The following is a 21,871-nucleotide window of genomic DNA, read 5'->3' as shown; positions in this document are numbered from 1 at the left end:
CGGCATGTGTCTATTTGCACTCCTGAGTGTGTGAGGTGTGCAGAGAAAGACAGCACATCGTCCAACGTGCAAGTAAGCACGTCCACCTCCTTAGATTGTGCCCAGTGGTAAAACCTAGTTCATTTTCTTGTGGCTCATAGTAGCATCGGTCCTAGCGCCCTGTATTATGTCTAGGTTATCCCGTGACAGCCGCAGATGCTTTAGTGTGACCTGCTCAGGAACCATGCTGCGAGGGCTAACTTCTACAGGGTGGGGTGGAGGACCCTGCCTCCCTGCTGCGATTGAAGGTGAGCTGGGCCCAAGGGCAAGTGAATGGAAGGCTTGTCCGAGAGACCGAGCAGCTCCGAGAACCATGGTCTCGCAGGCCACCAAGGAGCTATCAGAATGATGCTGAAGTGATGTGATGTGATTCTCTTAACTTGCAGATCACCCTGTGAACCAGGGGAGTCGGAGGAAATGCGTATGCTGTCATGCTGTTCCACTACAACTGCAAGGTGTCGCCCAGGGAGCCGGGGCCCTGTCCCTGCCAAGATGCGAACTGAGGGCACTTCTTGTTCTACCAGGTGGTGAAAAGATCCACCTGGAGATGCAACCATCTGCTAAAGATCCCATACAGGACCTGATCGTTCAATTGCCGTTGTCCGCTCCCAGTCCGCCTCCAAGTTGGACATCCCCCCACCCCTCCCCCCCGGAAGTGGATTGCGCTCAAGAAGATGTTGTTCTCCAGTGCCCACTCCCAAATGCTGACCACTAGGCTGCACAGAGGAGGGGACCTGGAGTGTAGATGTAATACATTCTGGTGGAATTATCCGTCTGAATGAGGATCATCTTGCCACTGATAAGCGGCAGAAAAGCTTTGAGAGCGAGGCAGATAGCTTTCAGCTCTAGCTAATTGATATGGGTCTCCTGCTCCTGGAGGGACCAGACTCCAGAGCCTGACTTTTCTGGGCCTCATCTGGGACACAAGCTCTGAGAGATTTTTCCCCTCAGAGAACAAGATCACAGCCATCAAGTGGGCCACAGGTCATTTTCTCAGCAGAGAGGTGACCTCTGCGTGGTGGTACCAGCATCTTTTGGGTATCTTGGTGGCGTTCCTACTAGCTATACCTCACACGTGTTTGTCCAGGAGATGTTGTAGCTGGTCAACTTTAGTGGACAGGGTGTCAAGCTTAACATCGATGTTGCCTATGCCAGCTTTTAGTTTGAGGAGGATCCCTATAATGTCTATGGACTGGGCGGGGTCGTCGTCGTCGTGGGACATAGACACCTCAGGGCTCTATAGTCGTTCGGTTGATTTGGGGGTCTTGACTATGGCACCTGACTCGAATGTCAACTTCCTCTGCGATTTATCGGATTTCCCCATCCCGAGAGCTTTGCTGCTCGCTGACCGAGTGTGTCCCACTGTTGATTAGCCTCCTCCCTTATCTGTCAGCCCACCAGAGAGTGTATGGCGGCAATTGAAGTTCGTGAGCTCTGCAGGACTTATCGTGCTGCGTGGGGCGTCCTCAGGGGCTGGTCCAGCCGGCTACAGATGTGTACCTCTTGGTGGTCAGATCAGTGGAACACTCATCCCGCTGTATTGTCCTGTGGTTAGAGGGCTGCTGGCGGCTGTGCGGGACCCCCGGGCCCTAGTGGGCTGCTTGCTGCCTCACCCCGGCAGGGGTTAGTAAATGTTGTAGGGCTGCAGTGGGGAGCCGCCTGTTTCCTTATGTGCTTGGACACTTGCCTGAGCAGACTGGAGACCGCGCCTCCGGGCCTGTATATGTGCCATTATTTTGAGGTGGGGCTGCCGTCATGAAACGCGTGCTGTTGAGGCCGGGCCCGCAGGGACTTTGTGCATGGAGGGGGGGGACCCCTGGTAGAGAACGATGCGCCAGCGCCTCCGTGTCCTTTTATGAGCCGGTGTCCAGCACGTGCCGCCCCAGTCGTCAGGGGGCCAAAGGGGTGCTAAGGGGGTGGGGGGGCTGGCTCACCTTAATCTCCTCTGATGTCGCTGTTCCACCAGCCCGTCGCCCAACGTCAGGGCTCCCCGGCACTGAAATGCGGGTGGAGGCTGTGGATCTGTCCGAGGAATGCTGGCCAGGTTTGTTGCCAGCGTACTCCGAGTCTGTCTTCCCGGTGGGGGGCAGCGGTGATGGTATGCTGGCGGGGGCTGCCCACTATGCCCGCCGCAGCGCGGGCACCCGATCCCCTCCGCAGGCTGCTGTGAGGAGTGATAATGGGCTCCCCGGCAGACCCGCTGCGGAGGCTCCCTCCAGGAAACACCCTCCATGCGTGGCCCCCCTGGGCAGCCACGCGACCGCTGTGGGTACACGTGGGGGGTGCAGGAGTGCTGCAGGCCCCCACGGCCGAGCCCCTCTGCTTAATAGGATGTGTGCGGGTCAGCGCGGAGGGATGATCCGGCAGGCCTCTCTCCCTACAGGCCCCGCTCAGATCAAACAGTATCAGGCGTCTCTCAGCAAGAACGAGGCATGGAGGGCTGGTGCAGGTCGCCCAGGAATGCAGGTACCGCTTCTGGGAAGTTGGATGGCCCCTGGAAGTGCTTTTTAAAAGGATTAATTTGGATGCGCCTCCGGAGCTCACATAAGAGCCGCCATCTTGTTCACGCTCTAGCGCTCTCTTGGCTCTCCAGAAATGATCAGTTACTCACCGTAGTGACTATCATACTCCTAATCCATAGTCCCCTTTCCTCCATACTGCATGGGGTGTCCCTAACTAGGGACTGGAGACAGAACCTTTTTCACCAGAAAAACCTTCTTCCCCTTTAAATTTAGAGGCGCGCAGGGGTGTGCCCTGGGAGCATGCGCTCCCCTGACTCCGCCCACCAGCACCACTCCTCAGTCCCCATTGACGCGTCGACAATATGACCATTGCCTAACGACACCAGTTTTATTAAGGGGGAGGATGGTGTGACGTATAGAGGAAAGGGGACTATGGACTAGGAGTACGTTTAGGGACTACGGTGAGTAATTTATAATTACTGCTACATCCCTGTAAGGAAATCACATGTAGCCACGCCCCCGTATGCACTCACACAGGTTTCTCAACAGCCTGCCACTACTCACTTGGGATTGTCCAACATAAACCGTTTTTTTCCCCTGTCACCCACGATCCCCTTCTTGGAGATCTGCAACATCATTTGCTCACAAAACCTTGTTTCGTTCACTTTGGGAGTTGCCATGGAAACATTTGTTCTATGGGCATAGGCTACGACGCTCGCCACTACACAGGAACCATGTTCGGCGTAGTCATGTGAGTTGCTCCTCTTAAGCTCCGCCCTAGTAGGATGTCGGTGCTTCTGATTGTTTTTCCAGTAGCTACTTTGAATCAAGTATCTCTTGATTAACGTTTTCTTGTGTATCGACCTTGTGACTGTTAATCAGACCTTGCCCTGCCTTCTCCCTGGTCTCGTCCTGATTTCCTGGACTTCGACTTGTTTTCTTGCACGGACTCCTCAGCCTCACATTTTGTGCCAGGACGCCAGCAAAATGCTGATTCGGTCTTCTATTAAGGATTGCCTTGGTCTATGTTTTGTTCTTGGAATTGTCTGCTTGTTGCCGAAATCATTTTCCGTCTGGATGGCTTGTTTCACTATCCCTCTGTCTGCAACCAACTTCAATACGGTTATAGTGCACGGACTAGAGACTGCCTCATGTGCATTTCTTACCTCAACTAGGTGCCGTCGTGAATAGGTGGACTGCTTGAAACATTGTGGACTTATTTTTAGGTGCCCTCGTGCCGGCGGGTTAGTCTTCCTGAATTCTACAGACTGCACGAAGGATTTCAACATCGCCTTACTATCCACAATTGTCGGTAAGAACATCCCCATTTCAGTTTGACATTGTCCTAGTATTGTTAGTCCTCCACTTACCTGGGTTTTGTTTGTTAAAGGGGAAACTACCTTTCAATGGTAACACACTGTGCTTCTCGTATCCTTTTTCTCAGCATATCCAGGTTAGATTCCATTGTATTCTCCTGTTCTCGCACGCTAACTGTACGCAGGCTTGCATTGATTCCTTGTCCTTTTGTCTTGCAGCCAGTGGCGTTTTGTGTGCGTCCTCCACATCCTTTGATTAATTGATCCCTCTGGTGGTACTATTAAGCACACCAGAGGGATTTGGTAGGAAGAATTCTTCTCCTACACAACGTGGGCAACTACCAGTCCCAGTACGCCGATATCCTTCTTGGCACGTTAGGGGCAATTCTGATAGTCCAGTCCCCTTTCCTCCATACTGCATGGGCGTTAACAACTGAATGTAGGCCCAGGGTGGAGAGGTGACCCTCCTTAAGAAAACAAGTTCCTTAGTACTGCCTGTCCTAAAGCCGTGTCTGACCTAGAGCCGGCATACAAAGAGTAGTGCTTGCAGAAGGCCGAATGAGTGGCCCACGTGGCTGCCCTGCTGATGACCTGCCACAGGACGTGTCTCTGGAATGCGACCGCAGTGGCCTTGGCTCTGATAGCATGGGCATGCACGTTCACTGGAAGTGGTCTGTGCTGAGCCTCATACGCCTCCTTGATGGCCGAAACCATCAAACTTGTTATAGAGGCCTTGGAAGCCTGACAAATGGGCCTTGACCCCGCAAAGGTGACAAAGAACAAAGAGAGCGTCCGACTTGCGGAAGCTCTTGGTCCTGTCCAGATAGAACTTCAGAGCGTGACTGACATCAAGACAGTGCAAGACCCTTTGAGCATCGTCCTTAGAATCCGCAAAGAAAGTAGGTAAGACAATTTCCTCATTCAAATGGAAAGAGGAGACCACTTTAGTTAAGAACGTGGGATGCGTTCTGAGGACAAACTTATCTCTGTGAAAAGTAGTGTACGGTTCTGAAGCCACCAGTGCCTGGATTTCGTGAACCCTACGTGCAGATGTAAGACCCACCAAGAGAGCTGTTTTAATGGCGACAAGCCAGAGGTCCACGGACGCCATTGGTGCAAAAGGTTTGTGCGGCAGGGCGCCCAACACTATGTTAAGGTCCCACACGGGGTGTGGTTTCTTGATAGAGGAGTAGAGCCTGGTGAGGCCCGCCAGATGTCGCTTAACCACTGGGTTGGAGGAAGAGAAAACGTCCTCCGGGTTTCGGTAGGCTCCTATGGCTGCCAGATAGGTACGGCATGTGTCTATTTGCACTCCTGAGTGTGTGAGGTGTGCAGAGAAAGACAGCACATCGTCCAACGTGCAAGTAAGCACGTCCACCTCCTTAGATTGTGCCCAGTGGTAAAACCTAGTTCATTTTCTTGTGGCTCATAGTAGCATCGGTCCTAGCGCCCTGTATTATGTCTAGGTTATCCCGTGACAGCCGCAGATGCTTTAGTGTGACCTGCTCAGGAACCATGCTGCGAGGGCTAACTTCTACAGGGTGGGGTGGAGGACCCTGCCTCCCTGCTGCGATTGAAGGTGAGCTGGGCCCAAGGGCAAGTGAATGGAAGGCTTGTCCGAGAGACCGAGCAGCTCCGAGAACCATGGTCTCGCAGGCCACCAAGGAGCTATCAGAATGATGCTGAAGTGATGTGATGTGATTCTCTTAACTTGCAGATCACCCTGTGAACCAGGGGAGTCGGAGGAAATGCGTATGCTGTCATGCTGTTCCACTACAACTGCAAGGTGTCGCCCAGGGAGCCGGGGCCCTGTCCCTGCCAAGATGCGAACTGAGGGCACTTCTTGTTCTACCAGGTGGTGAAAAGATCCACCTGGAGATGCAACCATCTGCTAAAGATCCCATACAGGACCTGATCGTTCAATTGCCGTTGTCCGCTCCCAGTCCGCCTCCAAGTTGGACATCCCCCCACCCCTCCCCCCCGGAAGTGGATTGCGCTCAAGAAGATGTTGTTCTCCAGTGCCCACTCCCAAATGCTGACCACTAGGCTGCACAGAGGAGGGGACCTGGAGTGTAGATGTAATACATTCTGGTGGAATTATCCGTCTGAATGAGGATCATCTTGCCACTGATAAGCGGCAGAAAAGCTTTGAGAGCGAGGCAGATAGCTTTCAGCTCTAGCTAATTGATATGGGTCTCCTGCTCCTGGAGGGACCAGACTCCATGGACGCTGTGGTTGTCCAGAGTAGCCCCCCCAGCCTTCCAAGGAGGAATCAGTGGTGATGGTCGCTAGCTGTGCTGCTTGCTGGAAGGGTCTGTCTGTCTGCAGGTTGCAGTCAGTGGACCACCAGACAAGGTCCTGGTGGAGGAAGGGAGGAATGCTGACAAACACTGTGGGGGAGCACCACTCCTGATTCCATGAGGCTGCGAAGTGCAGCTGCAATCTTCTCATTTTGAGCCTCGTGTGAGGTATAGCTAGTAGGAACGCCACCAAGATACCCAAAAGATGCTGGTACCACCACGCAGAGGTCACCTCTCTGCTGAGAAAATGACCTGTGGCCCACTTGATGGCTGTGATCTTGTTCTCTGAGGGGAAAAATCTCTCAGAGCTTGTGTCCCAGATGAGGCCCAGAAAAGTCAGGCTCTGCAAAGGCTGCAGCTGTGACTTCTTGAGATTGTTGGACAGTCCCAGTTCGTGGAGTGTTCATAAGGGCGGAGGAAGTGTGGTGAACCGCCTCCAGGGATCTCGCCCTGACGAGCCAGTCATCCAGGTACGGGTAGATATGGTGACCCTGGGCCCTGAGCAGGGGTGCCACTGCATTCATAAATCAGGTAAAGACCCTGGGGGCTAAGTTGAGTCTGAAGGGTAGAACCTTGTATTAGAAATGGAAGCCACAGTGTCTCCGCAATCAGCGCTCGCGTAACCATCTTGAATTATTGACGAGAGAGGGAGAGGTTCAGGCTGGAAAGGTCCAACACAACTCTTAGTCCACCCTGGTTCTTCCTTAGTATGGCGAAAATCCTGGAGTAGAAGCCCAAGCCCCGCTGGGAGGCTGGGACTTATTCCACTGCCTGGCTCTCTACGAGCAAACAAATTTCTGCCAACAGCGTTGTTGTCCCAATCTGTGGGAGTGGAGGGGAGGAGAAAGGAGAGAGGAGAGGGAGGAATCGGTAGACGGTACCCCATGGACACTACAGATAGGATCCAGGGGTCTGCGTACCTCTGACGCCAGGAGAGTGCGTGAAGGGCAAGCCTGCCCCCCACTGGAGACACATGGATCCGAAGGGGAGCGTCATGCATTCTTTCCCTTTGAGGCTAGGGGCAGAGAAGGGGGACTGAAAGAAGCCCTTGCTCTCCCCTTCTGCTGCTTGCAGCGGTGCTGACTCGGAGAGCGGTCAGGCTGTCTCGACCACCGTTCCTATAAACCCCAGAACTCACCAAAGGCACACCCCTTGTCGGAGCATTGATGCGACTGGGTGTAGGCCTTGGAAGTGTCCTTCGTGAGGATAAAGACTTTGCAGTTTGTGAACTGTTTTTCTTCTTATCTAGCTCCTTATCGGCGGTGGAATCAAAGAGGTCACTACCATCGAATCGAAGGTCCAATATACTTCCTGGACATCCGGGTTGAACTTGGTAGCCCGTAGCCAGGCAGTCCTTTTCATGTCCGTGGCGATACAGATGGCACGGCCTGAGGTGTTCATGTGTGCCACGGTGGAATCCATGATCTCCTGGGCAACCATTTTAGCTTCTGCCAGCCCTGCCATGAAATGTGCCTGCTCTGCACCAGAAGGTCTAGGAGGAAGTCCGCTATTTCCCACCAAAGCCTCTGATTGACTGCTGCCAGCATGGCGTCTGCGTTCGATTGACGAAGGTGCAAGGAGGCGTTGGAATAGACCTTTCCATAAGCCTCCAAGATCTTCTCCTCCTTGCCTAGAAGTGCCGGAGACGAGCTGGCCGATGACGGCTGAGGCTTGGAGTAGAGTGTGGCTGCTGCAATCACTGACGAGTGTGGTTGAGGGTGTGCCGACAGCAAGAGTGGATCCCCCTCCAGTTGCCTGTACGTGGCATAGAGGCGCTGATTGGTAGGCTGGGCCAAATGGAGATTAAGCCATCCCTTTTTGGCCAATGCAACAACGTCCTTCTGTATCGGAATCCCGTTTTTGCCGCGTGGTGTAGAGTGAGAACCTCGGCCAGGACCCCCGCCTCCAGTTGTTCAACCTCGGGTTGCGGAAGCCCCAAGTGTTCTGCCAAACCTGTGAGCCATTCATGAAAGACCGTGGCTGAAGATGGCGTGTCGGGGTCCCCCTCCTGATCCGTGTCCACCAGGGTGTCCAGCTGGTCTGGAGCAGGTGGAGGAGTGCTAGGCTGTGGTGTGAGAACCGGAGCTGGTGTTGGCTGTGGAGGCTGGAGTGTAACCGCCTGAACTGTGGGAGGCAGGGGAGCCAGAATGGAAGGACGCAGCAGGGGCTGTGCGGGGGCCTGAGGCGCTGGAGCCATATGAGGAATTACTATAGGTGCTAGCGGTGGGAGCATGTCCCTGATCACATCCCGAAGGATGGCCCCCATCTGAGGAGACCTCATGAGCGTGAGGAACTTTTCAAAAAACCTGTCCCCACAGGCTGGTGGTCTGGTAGGTGGTATTGACAGAGTAGTGGGAGGCAGCTAGGGCCTGTGCGTGCTCTGCCTTGCTGATTCCGGGGTAAAACTGCCCTGTGACATTGAAGGATAAGCTGTAGGCCACGTACCTGGTGAAGACCAGTCTCACCTCGAAACTCGTTCTCACAGCTGCTCCAAGCATTTTGTTGGGCTACATGCCACATGCTAGCTTTGTGATGCTTGCCTCGCTGTGTCCGGCCTCCTCCAGGACTCCTGGCTATAGAGCTTGAGGTCTCCCATGCAACTCAGGACGAGGCCTGGTAGGCGTACCGCCCTTAGCTGTGTCACCAGTTGTGCTGTGTACAGGCGCCCCCTCAGACATCTGTCCGGTACTAGGGCGTAGCCCCTCGGGTGGACACCCGGTAAAAGAACCATGCGGTCCCTCAGCACGGTCTCCGGAAGGATCTGGCGACCCCTGAAGCAGCCTCGATACTGGTGCTGGTGTGAGAACCTTAACGGTCCCTCCCACTCGGGCATTTCCTTGGGAAGGAGTCGCCTTTGCGGGGTGCCTTTGACTTGTGCCTGACGAAGTTCATCAAGTCCTCTGGAGGCGACTTCTCAAAGAGCTCCCTCCACCGAGCTAACCTTTTCTTCAGAGCACGAGGAGTAAGCAGGTCACATGCGGTACAACCTTCCCAACCGTGATCGGGGCCAAAGCAGCAGAGGCAAAGAGCGTGGGGGTCGAACGTATGGAAGAGCCCCTCGCAGGCTGGACACCTGCTGAAGCCTGCTGACGTCGACATGCGCCTGGGAGGAGCATGGCACCACAGGACCGAGTAAAGATTAAAGACAAAAGACAGAATCCGGGGAAGAGCGCGTGGAATTACAAGGCCGAAGCCAAACCCAGGAGCGCTGGTGAAAGCAGTCCATTCCCGTTGACGCAGAAATGGGAACTGAGAAGTGGCGCCGGTGGGCGGCGTCAGGGGAGCGCATGCTCCAAGGGCCGCACCCCTGACCACCTCTAAATTTAAAGGGGAAGAAGGTTTTTTCTGGTGAAAAAGGTTCTGTGTCCCATCCCTAGTGTGAGTCGTCCCATGCAGTATGGAGGAAAGGGGACGGGACGTAGGAGTACAGATATGTTCTAGACCTTCTCACAGAAATGGAAAGAGGAGTTTGTGCCAGGATGGGGAGTTCTTGCTGCACATTTGTACCCCCAAATGATGAAGCAAATGGCACACTAACTGAAAGCAGTGACAAGATTGTCTAAAATGCACGCCAAGATGGAGGAGGAAGACAAAGGAACAGGAAAAGATCAAAGCCTGCTGTCATATACATATTCTCATGGATACCAACCTGGATAGCAGACGGAATAAAGGTATTACTAGGAGCACTAATATTGGTACTAGTAGGACTATGTGCGTTAAAGAACTGCATCACGCATTGCCGCAAGACGACAGCGAAAACAATAGAGATTAAAGTAATAGTAAATATAAATACAAATGGTGAAGAAGATAAGATAGTGGAGGAAAGAAATAGAATAAGGGCACAGATAATGCCCATTGTTCCTGACAAAGATGATAACATTCGACAATCCTGTGGACAAGAAGTATGGTGCAACCCAGAAGGATAATGCAGTTACATGACATTGAGTTTTGATGCCCATGCAAATAACTATAGACTTGATCTTGAACAGAAAGACTGTTATGGCACTACTCCACTGCATCCCAAACCTTTGGCACATTTTATCAAACAGTGTGAAGATAATTGTTGAATTTGGAGAAGAACATTGCACGGATAGCATTTATCTTCACATCTTATCCCTGTTGGTAAAGGGGATGCTGATGGAAACAGCGTAAAGTCTACTAATGCTCGGCTTTGACTTACCAGCAGTCAAGACCCTGATGACTCTACACCTCATTCACAAAAAATTGAGGGGGCGACCGGGAGGCCAAGAATTTCATCAGTAACTTATAAACCAAACCGCCCTTGTGAACCAAAAACTGTGGAAATAAGAGACATCCAGGTCTTCAAAGACCCGCTGGGTATAGGCCGCATCCCAGGCGGCCCAATACCCGATTTGAACGTGACTCAAACCAGACCAGGATTTCGAACACCCTAAGGAATCAAACACTGAACTTGCCAGCAGGAAAAAACAACAAGAAAAAAAAAATGGTCTCGGATCCCAGAAGCACTGGCCAAACAAACCTGCAGATAGACATACAAGGATTCTTGCGATTGTCTGCCGAAATAAGATACTTCCAAGGCCACAGCTTATGTCTCAAACCCTTTAAAAATGGCCTCAGGGAAAACGAGGGGCTTCAAACATTTAAAAGTCCAAAGTGATGTAAACCTTACATGGATTACGATATCTTTTATCTCCAGGAAACATGGCTGCTGGAAAAACCTCACCTTGATCGATACAAACTAACCATCTCCCCAGCATCTAAAGGAACCAAAGGACACCCTACATCTGGCCTACTAACTGTGGTAAGATCTGGTAGTGGCGTAAACCTCATAAAAACACTTTTGTCCAAACTGGTTTGCTCAAGCACTTTTGATGAGCTAGAAACATCCGAGAATTCCATCTGGCCAAGATATTTCGGAAAACTTGATGGTCAGCAATCTATACTGCAACCCCCCCAAGCCATGACCAATGACAAGTTCCTAGAAATGGCTGCAAATCTTATCGACGACGCACACAAACTGGCAAACAAAGTACATGATCGTGTGCAGAGATTTGAACGCAATTTGCCCAAAAGACAATGAAGGGAAGAGAAGACAAAATAAACACCTACCATCAGTCGAGAGAGGAACTTTATGGTGGTCACTCATGACCTCTGGAGACCTTCATACTATAAAGACTGTAGAAAAGCAAGACAAACCACTAGTGGCGACCTGGGAAAGAGGCACCCAATGTTCAGATATTGATCACATTTTTGTATCTAGAGATGTCCTGCCCCTCACACATCCTTCGAAATAATCAAGACAGAAAAAAGTGATCATGACTTGGATGACAGCAGCAGAACAGAAAAGGGCAAGAATGGCGGCCTAAGTCAAGGAGTGCAATGGAGGCACTTGCCTAAAACTGAGTGGGACGGCAATTGTAAACCTAACAAAGGCCTACACAAACAACCATGAAGCCATCCAAGATGAACTGGCAAACAACACAGTTGACTATATACCTCTCCTTAAATGTTATCGCTCAAAAAATCAAGGACCAAGAAGCATCTTTGTATGTGAATTCATGTGTACGACATACTCCTTACAGAGAAACAAAAAGAGCTGAGACGTGTAAAACGTCTTTGGCCGAAGACCAATTCACATGAACCCAGAGAAAAAGCTATTTACGCTACAAGGACTTACAAAATCTGGATAGCCGTCCACAGAATCAATATGTATCAAAACGACTCGGAGCAAACGCAGTAGTATGTGGCAGGAAAACCAAAGAATTTTGGTCACTGGTCAAAACTGCAGCGGCTGACACCAACATCCTCCAATAAAACAATGCTGGCAAATGTGGGTGGAACATTTTTCAGCTCTTTTCAAAGGACCAAACAGGCTTCCAGGTAACCTACTAGTGAACTTGGCTAAAACATGGGATATTCCCCACAACATCGAGACAATACTGGGGAAAATACAAAAACAAAATATATCCAGGGCACCTGGCCCGGATGAGGTTACAAACGCTATCCTTAAGAACATCCAGAGGGATGGGCCCTTTTTATGCAATAGTTACTAAACAAATGTACACAAACTTGTTCGATCCCCAGCTCGTGGAGGACATAAACAGTGGTCCCCATCTTCAAGAAAGGGCAGAAAGAAAACCAGAGGAATTATAGTCCGATCGCCCTTTTGGATGTGATTGGAAAGGTTTTTGGTTCTCTTTTACTTGGACGCTGCCAAGATTGGACAAAGTCGGTCGGCTGTATGGACCCTTTTCAATCTGGCTTTGTAAAGAATGCAGGCACGTCAGCGAATATCTTCCTCCTAAGCATTCTGAAGGGAATGGCTCTGGAGGGAAGACCAAAGATCTTTGTGGCTTTTATTGACCTGGTCCAGGCTTTTGACCAGGTCAATCGAGAAACTTGTGGGGAAAGTTGATGGAGTGGAATTTCCCAGTGGGAATTCTTGAACCCTTAATAGCTCTCCACACGAACACCTCTATGAGAGTGCGCCTTAACCGTTCTGGCGTACTGTCATCGGAAATAGCTACATCAAGGGGCGTAAAGCAGGGTTGTCCCCTTGCACCAGCATTATTTAACTTCTACCTGGGAGACCTCCAACACTTTGAGCCATCGATTAGATCCTTTCCTCCTACCATAGTGGTGCTCATGTGACCCCGCCTCTTGTACACTGATGACTTGATCTTAATAGATCAAACTGCAGTGGGTCTTCAGCGACAACTAGAGAGCCCTCAGAAGAATATTAAAGGAAATAACTTGGAGATTAACAAAGAAAAGACAATAGTCATGTGCTTTGAAAAATCAGCGAGACAAAGCGAGAAACTGAAATGGCACCTAGAACCCTCACAGATCGAATGAGTGAAGCAGTTTAAATACCTCAGAGTGACTGTGGAGACCCTGATGCAAGCCTCACTCTTCAAAGGCAACGGACAAGAGATTTGGCTGCTTCTCCCTGCTGCCAATCTTGAATTTGTACAAAGCTAAAGTAGTTCCCTTATGGACTTAAGGAGCCAAGGCCATGCCAGAAATACCAGATAAGATCTGGCCTAGACTTGAGGGCCTATTTTGGAGGAAAGTATTAGGCCTCCCAAAGTCAACGCCAATAGCATCCATACGCCGCAAGCTGACATTTCTTTCTCTCCAAGCGGTGGTTACTGACTCGCCCGAAAATGTATGACATCATTAACAAGGAACTTGCAGCTGGGACAAGTAAATTGCTGAACAACTGGTTGAGTAAAAACAAGTCAAAACTAGAAGAAATCAGCTGCAAGAAACAGACCTAAGGTCCAACCCCACAAGGGTAAAAAAGGCGAAAGTGACTAGATCCGCACTCCCGCCACTACTTCCATCTGCAAACAAACAGCCAGTTTACCAACGAACAGTAGAAAGCTAAACCAGTTTCCGGGTTACCTGACAAAATTCCCCAGTAGAAAGCAATGATACAATTTCTTGAGAATGCGCCTGAACCTTCTTCTACCAAGATTATTGCAATCAGAGGAAAGTCAGACCAAAACAAAGGTTGCTATTGCAAAACAACAGACAAGGTCAAAACCTTAAAGCACTTACTACTCTACTGCCCAGGCCTCATTAAGGAAAGGAAGACCTACCCGGGCCGCCACTTTTCAAAATTCAGAGCATATGATGAATATGTTACGAAAACACAAGAGAGAAAAAGGCAGCGCATGAAGCCGAAGGGTAAGGTCAGAGATGAAAAGGGATTCCAAATGAAATGAAATAGCGAAGAGTAGAGGTAGGCGGAGGACGCAAGACGCCGTCTACGCCCACAAGATCAGATGGAAAAGGACTGCAAGACGCGGGGGAATCGCACAGTAAGAAAAGTAGCAAAGTTAGTAATGGGAAGAAAAGCCTGAAACTCTGGATAGTTTAGAACTGCTTACACAGTTCTGTAGGTAGAGGACAGATACATACTGTCGAAAGCCTTTATTATTTTCTCTCATAAGCCAAAACACAAGGAAATAGAAGAATCAGAGCAAACTTGCAGATGCTTATTGCAACTAACCATATGGAACTGCAGGATCGTATAAGCAACCTGGAAGAACCAATACACTTCTAACCTATAAGAAGAAGAGTATAATATAGACATATAGAAATTATACCACAGCTATAATAGAAGTACATGAAGCCACGGGCCTCTGAACGAGAGACGAAGCAAAGCAGAATTAGGCTGCATGAAGAAGCACCAAGCCAGGGTTCACAGCCAAGGTCCGGAGACTAACGGAACATTCCTAAGCCTCAGAGACAAGGAGCCACCTGCAAATAACAGAATACATCCTCACTAATTGCAGACCAGACAGCTCAATTTTGCAGTCTTCACCCATGTGGTGTAGATGAGCCGAACAATGCCCATTTACTCGTGGTGGGAAGAGGAGCCATTGCCAGCGAAACAGACACCAAGTGATACATGTGTTTTACAACGTTGCAACCCTGCAGGCACTCTCAAAGGCAAAGTGGTAATACTGATGGCAACAATGGGGACACAGTCTTTCTCATCACCTTGAGAAGGTGCATGGAGGGCTGAGAAGAGAGCTGGGGCCTAGGCCTGGGGAGATCAGCTAAAGCCAATCAGGGAACACAAATCCAGGGGTGGATGGCAGAGGGCAAGGGCCAATGGTAATCCTGCGACCCTGCAACAATGTAATAGATATTTTCTGGGGAAGGTTCAGGTGAACCCACCTGACATGTAAGGGTCTGTCAGATAACCACTATATGTGCAGGCTACAGGTAATACCACCCCAACTATACAATCAAGCATGCTCTTAGGTTTTTGGCTAAGAGCGCCGATTTGTGGCGTCAGACCTCGACAAAAGGGCTCAGGAGCTGCGATTGCTGGATAAATCTGTTTTTCCTGCATGATCCCTGTCTGCTAGGGAAAATAAAGTACAGTTCTAACTTGCCCTTGGCACAGTCGTCCGTTTATATGCTAGGGGAGGGTTCATTGGGCACCGGGTGTTCTGAACAGTGAATGGGTAGTGTGAACCACAGTCCTCTCTGGCATACCCTATACTGGGGGACCAGCCATGGGTGCCTGCTGTCCCCATTGGTATTCACATTGACAATGGAACCACTTGCATGTCACATTAGAAGTAACAAGGCAATAGCAGGGATAAATGAAGGAGGAGCAGAGTACAAGGTTTCACTCTATGCCGATGACATCTTGTCAACCATGCCGTACCCTGTGCCTTCTTGACAGGAGTGTTGCATGAGCTAGCAGACTTTAGGCAGGTCTCAGGCTTTAATGTCAATTATAACAAATCAGAAGGGCTGGATGTCTCGGTGCGACCTCCGGATAGGGCTCCTTTGAATGCATTGGCTCTGATAAAATGAAACCAGGTATTAATTTCATATTTGGGTGTGCAGATTCCAAGTAGGGTGACAGAGGTCTTTCGGCAAAACTTCCCGCCTCTGTTCAAGGAGCTGTGACATGATTTGGTACGATGGGTAGGGTAGGACATTTCTTGGTTTGGCAGAATTGCTGCGATTAAAATGAACATGATTCCCCAGGCTTCTCTATTTTTGTCTAGCAGTGCCTGATAAAATCCCAGACTCTGAGCTGCACGTACTAAAGTGGAAGATTTTTTAATTTATATGGGGAAATAAACAAGCATGGAGCTCCAAGAGAGTACTGCTGGGGCCATTGAGGGTAGCAGGGTTGGGGGATTCCTAATGTTTTTCGCTAGAACTTGGCTGCTCAGATTTCACATGTGGAGCCTCAGGGCATATTGAATCAAGGCCGAAGTGGAAATTGATTGAATATGCCAACTCAGCAGTGGTGCTGGCTCAGCTTCCTTAAGTGGAAGGGGTTGCCTTGAAGGAGCGGCTGGGTTTCCATTGTTAACAGCGACTAGAAACACACTTTACTGCTTGGGCAGGGTGCTTTGCAGATGGGGTACAGTACAAGGTATAGGACCACTCACATTCATTTGGAACAACCCAGGCTTCCAACTAGGGTGTAAAAAGGGAAGGTTTGAGGCTTGGAACATTGGGGGGGCTGTAAAGGTTAACACAGCTATATAGAGATGGACGTCCACTATTAATGAGTGTAAGGAGGTGTTTGCTGTACCTGAATCTGAGCGTTTTCGCTATGCTTAGTTGCGTCACTGGGCTTCTCATTCTCCCACAAAATGGAGGACTACCAGACAATTAAACCTGCAGGAATGATCCATTCAGGGGGGGTCCCCAGTGGCAGAGTCAAGTGTATAAGTTACTGGACGCTGGGGAACCAATAATGTGTCTGCCTTACATGCGTAAATGGGAGGAAGATCTAGGGGTGGTAATAGAGGATCCCACATGGTTGCGCATATGGGTTCAGATGCACAAGTCATCCAAATGTGTGACAGATGGGAACAGCTCCTACAAATGATACTACAGGCCTGGGACTGCCAATGGACTCCCAGGTGGAGGTGTTGGGGGATACAGGTGATGGGGCGTTGCCCTCATCAGGCCCATGGCTACTCGGATTGGGCACTTTCTCCTAGCAGCTATGTTTACCATTGCCCGCAATTGAAAGAATTTCGAAGGTCTGATAGCCCAGATATGGTGGGTTCAAATATGGGATATTTTGGTGGCAGATAAAATCACTGCCCTCTGTGAGGGGCGATATGCCAAACACACATCTGTTTAGAAGCCTTTTATCGAATATGCAGAGAAAAACTCAGACAATGTTGCGAAGCCTCCGCTTATTCAACAGTTTTCATTATTGTAATGCCTCCTTTTTCGGGAGAGGGAAGAATCTGGGTAAGATGCTTTGGAGCTGGGGATGGCAAGGGTTTTGGGGGACCGGTGGATGCTATACAGGGTGTTGTGCTCTGTGTAATCTGCAATAACGGAAATATGATGTATGCTCAATTTGTACATGTCAATTCCCGCAGTATGCTAAATAAAAGTTTTTGGGAAATAGTACAGAGAAGATATTGGCCTTTTCCAGAGACAGGGGTATTATCGAACGGGCGTTCTCGAAGCTGGCCATTTACCCAGACTATACGCAGATGGTACAGAAAAGTAGAGCTAGGTTTGGTCTCAACAAGGAATGACTAAGACAGGCTAATCTGGGATACATGTTAATTTATCCAGCCAAGCTCAAGGTGTTGTTTAATGGCAGATCGCACTTTTTTGTGGACACTATGGAAGCACAATACTGGATCTCACAACTGCCAGATGGTCTAAGCAACGATCCCTAACTGACATGACATTTTGGCGCTGACAAGGATTTCTCCATGAGAATTAACACAGGGCACAAAACGACTAGTGAACTGCGGGAGTAGGAAGCAACGGCTTACGTGCCTTGGAATTTTGTTCTGGCGGCTGGCTGCATCTGCTGCATTCACACCACAGTGGTATTGTACTTTTGGATGCCAGTTTGAAGGTATTAAGCTGCTGTACGACACCTGGGAGGTAGGATGGGGGCGAGGGGTGTGGGAGGCAGTTGAACCTGAGTATGCGTCATATGGCTGGGCAGAAGAGGTGGGTTTCTATTTTCTTATTCGTCTCTTTCTCCTTCCGTTTTTCTACTTTTCTCTTCTCCTTTTTTATTTTTACTTCTTTGGTTGATTTTTCCTGCTTGTCGCAGGGTCTGTACCATTTCAATGTTTGGAGGGAGGTGGATTCAATGTGAAGGGTGTCCTCTACACTGGAACATGCTTCTACACACTGGTCTGGGGGTGGGTCTTTGCTGTTCTATGGCCACCCTCGTCTGCCTTTATGACCTGGCATGCACTGGTGGGCAAGCTGGAGTCGTGGACAGCCAGACAAGGGGGGGGCCTGCAGGGATACATTGGACTCGAAAGAAAATAGGAATGGATAGCAATGTTAAGGTAGTCACCTGGAATACCCAAGGCCTCAATAGCTACGTTTAAAGGTTCAGCGTGCGCACTTTCTTGCTCAGAAAAGGGGTTGGGATAGCACTACTGCAGGAGACCCATCTTACTACGGACAGACACAATTTGTTTGCTAGGAAATGGGGGGAGGTGAGGGTACATTGTACGGCTCTCCCTATTCGGCATATTCAAGAGTGGTCCTCATTTGGATATCGCCCATCATAGCCTTTAAGGTGCTGGAGAACAAATGAGATGAGGCTAGAATGGTGCTTGCTAATAGGTTCCTGGAAGATAGAAAGGGGTGTATTATAAACACAAATGCCCCCAATCCCATTGATACGGCCTTCTTTAATTCCCTTTATTTGAGACCAAGTGCCTATAGAGACACCATGTGGTTCAGTGAGGAGGTAGGTGGGGCTTTCATTGTACCCTAGACCCGGCAGCAGATAGATTGGATATTAAATATGGAAGGCCTGCACCACCAGTTAAAGCTCTGACTGCCCTGTTGAGGAACCTCGAGCTAGTGGATCTATGGAGATGGTCCTACGGAAATGATTGTGGTTATTCGTATTATTCGGCTCAGCACAGGGTGCTACTCGCATCAGCTATTTCTTTACGGAGCAGAAGACCTCGGGTGTATTCCTAGATGTTGACTACAAGGCTAGAGTGATATAGGGTTATTCCCTTTTGTTGGTCCCCTGGTAGAGGAAACCAGGAAAAACCCTGATCCCCACCTGGCGATCCGACGGGGGCAATGCTGGATGACACCTTTAGGTGATATTGCGTGATGAGATAAAAGACTGATTTTGCTACAAACACAGGCAATGTTGAGAGAACGATCACTTTGTGGGAGGCTTTTAAGACAGTATTACATGGGGTGATAAGTAGGATGGCGGTCTGAGGAAAGACTTGAGCGACTCCCGCCTAGAACTGAAGCTGCAAATGAGCTGGCTGAACGTGGAGGTGTAGGAAGTAGCGAGGAGGTGAGGATCTACTCATACTGCGCCAACAGTTTATTGGTGACTGTGACAGGCTAGACAAGTTCGACTTTGCTAAATACAGGCATATATTGCATGAGTAGGGAGGCAAACCGGGAAGGCTTCTAGCATGGTTGTGCAGCATGGAAGGTAAGAGGGGGCTGATCAATGCTATTCGGGATAAGCATGGGGTTATGAGACAGGTGCAGGGGGAAATTAATGGGGAGTATTACGAGACTGCACTCATCCGGAGTTGAGATGTGTGACCTTGATATTGAGGAATCCCTGTCCCAGATCAATTTGCCTTGGCTTGATGAGGAGCAGAGGGATATGTTACTGGCCGTGCTTTCTGTGGAGGAGTACCAGCTACTATATGTGCCCTGCCATCTGGAAAACTCTGGAGGCAGACAGATGGCCAGGGGAAATCTACAATGTGTATGTGGACGTGCTTTTACCTAAACTTTTAGAAATGCTGGAGGAGGCTTATGAGATAGGGGTGTTAGCCCAAGCCTAAAAGAATCGATTATTCAACCAATTCTCAAATGCAACAAATCCGTGTTGGATTGTGGCTCCTATAGACCACTCTCTATGGTGAATCAGGACTGTAAGATTCTCACGGCCTTGTCGGCTGAAGGGGGTAACTGGCTCCCTGATACATGCAGACCAGACTGGGTATGGCCCAGGCAGAAATACTTCATGGAATTTACGGAGGCTTCATCATGTTATAGATAGCGTTAGACATTACAAGGAAGACTGTGTAGTTGCATCCTTGGATGCTGTAAAGGCATTTGATTCTGTCAAATAGGACTTGGCTATATACGACCTTGTGACATTATGGGATCAGAGAGGGTTTTCTTAGGTGGGTACAATGGATTTATACAAAACCCATGGCCAGGGTGCTGTTCCAAGGAAACAGATTTCTAATAGTTGGGAACTAAGGAAGGTAAATTAACAGGTCTGTCTGCTATCTCCTATGTTGTTCAATTTCACCCTGGAGCCGCTTGCTTTATTCTTAAGAGCGGAGCACGCAGACGTAGGCCTTAAGATTTTTGGGGTCAGGCACCTGATCTCATTGTATGTGGTTGATATGCTTCTTTACGTTACACACCCTAATCCTAATTTGCAATACACCCTCAAGGTAATCGACCGCTTTGGCGAACTTTCTGGCATACTTATTAGCCGCCAGAAGTCCTACTTGTTCCCGCTAGATGGGTTGGTGAGCCTCCATAGACATTGGTTGCCCAACCTAGAAATTAAATGGTAAATTGACTCTTTCAGATATCTCGGTTTTCAATGTATGACATGATATAGAAGGTATGCAGTGATTTAAACGGATAGAAAATAACGAATAACATTTGCAATGAAAAAAAATGCATATTTTTAAAAAATATAGATGGCGGGTGCGGTAAGGGGTTACAACAGGTGGGGAGGGGTTTGCGGGGGGATTATCAACCAAGGGAAACATGGGGGGGGGGGGAACTGCCCCAAATAAAAATAAATAAATAAAACAATTCAGTATTTTGTTCGTTATAAATGTTTAGATAAAAAAGTGTTCATATTTTTCTGTTAGTTAAAATCACATGTTACCGATATTGAAGCATCGCATATCCATAATGCTATGGGGTAATTTGATAAGACTGCAACACCTGCGATGTTCTGGAAGAAGCTCCCTTTGTCAATGATACAGAGTTGCACTTTTGAATACTGTAGTACTTCCCTGTTTGCTTTATTACTTCATTAACATACCGTTAATTTTCCTAGGAAAAGCAAATTAGATTTGATGGATAGAACATTTATTTGGAGTGGGAAAAGAAACAGGATTGCTTTGGCTACTCTGCCAAGGGACTACAGGGATGGTGGGATCAGACTACCCCACTTTGAACTGTACTATCTTGCAGGTCAGATGAAGTTTGTTGTGTGTTAGCTGGCGGATGAGGCCTCTTTGGATACTGTGCTACAGCAACCTTACATTAGACGATACTTTTATTCTCCGTCCTCTCCCCACCCACCCCATGAACTTGAGCCGGCTCATCTACGGGAGCGTTTTCGGGAATCACAGTGCTTGTGGACTCGTCTGAGTCTTCTATTTCATGGTTAACCTGGGGGGGGGGGGGTTTGCCATTGAGGTCACTAATTGTAGCCAGGCTATCAGGGGGCCCACTTCCTCCTCACCCCCCCTGGTAACGGCTTCAAACCATACTACTGACTCTGCTTCCGCCCATCTCAGGAGGTCCGTCCACCATGTCTCCACCCTGGGTCTGTGGGCCGCCTTCCAGCCCATTGCGATCCTGCGCTTGGCCAGGATGTAAGCCAGGTCCTTCATCTTGCTTATGTGCTTTAGATTGCGTGGCCTGGGAAAAAGCCAGAGCATGCATGCCCAGGCCGACCCCACATCCAGCACCACTCCCCCACCGGCCATCTTTGTCTTTATTTCGTCCCAGAATCTGTGCACCTCGGGACAGGCCCAGAACATGTGTAGCAACCCCGCCTCCACCTCCCCACGCCTGGGGCATTTCTGCGTGGCCGAGTCTCCAAACCTGGCTATTTTTCCCAGGGGTCAGATAAGCCCTATGGGTGACATACAACTGGATCTGGTGGAGTCTCGCATTTCGGGACACCTTTTTATGGTACCTTTGAGCTCTCTCCCATTGCCCCTCTGTCATGGGTCCTCCTACCTCCTCCTCCCAGTCCTGCCTCAGTTAAAGCAGTTCCTTCCCAGCCTTAGCTCTCAGGAGCTCGTATACCCTGGATATCTCGTGCCCGCCCTCCGAAACATCGTACATCATTTCCAGGGTCCCATCAGGTTCTTCCACCAACACCGTCTCAGGCCACCTCTCCCTCACCCGTTTCGTGAGTCTGGTGTAAGTTATATATTGGCCTCTATGCACCCCGGTCTCCTCCTGCAAACTCTGGAATTCCAATGCCTCCTCCTCCTGCCATATATCCCCGAGGGTGACCAAACCC

At 49.5% G+C, this 21,871-nt stretch overlaps 1 protein-coding gene across 7 annotated transcripts in view; it reads right to left on the bottom strand.

Annotated features, from left to right (window-relative positions):
* The window catches only part of ACSL3 (acyl-CoA synthetase long chain family member 3), a 3,215,977-nt gene that overhangs the window by 719,377 nt on the left and 2,474,729 nt on the right, over positions 1 to 21,871 (bottom strand). The window lies entirely within an intron of this gene.

This window comes from Ambystoma mexicanum, chromosome 10 (assembly GCF_040938575.1).
Source record: "Ambystoma mexicanum isolate Mex_15411 chromosome 10, UKY_AmexF1_1, whole genome shotgun sequence".
NCBI classification, from domain to species: domain Eukaryota; kingdom Metazoa; phylum Chordata; class Amphibia; order Caudata; family Ambystomatidae; genus Ambystoma; species Ambystoma mexicanum.
This window is presented reverse-complemented; position numbering and strand designations above follow the sequence as displayed.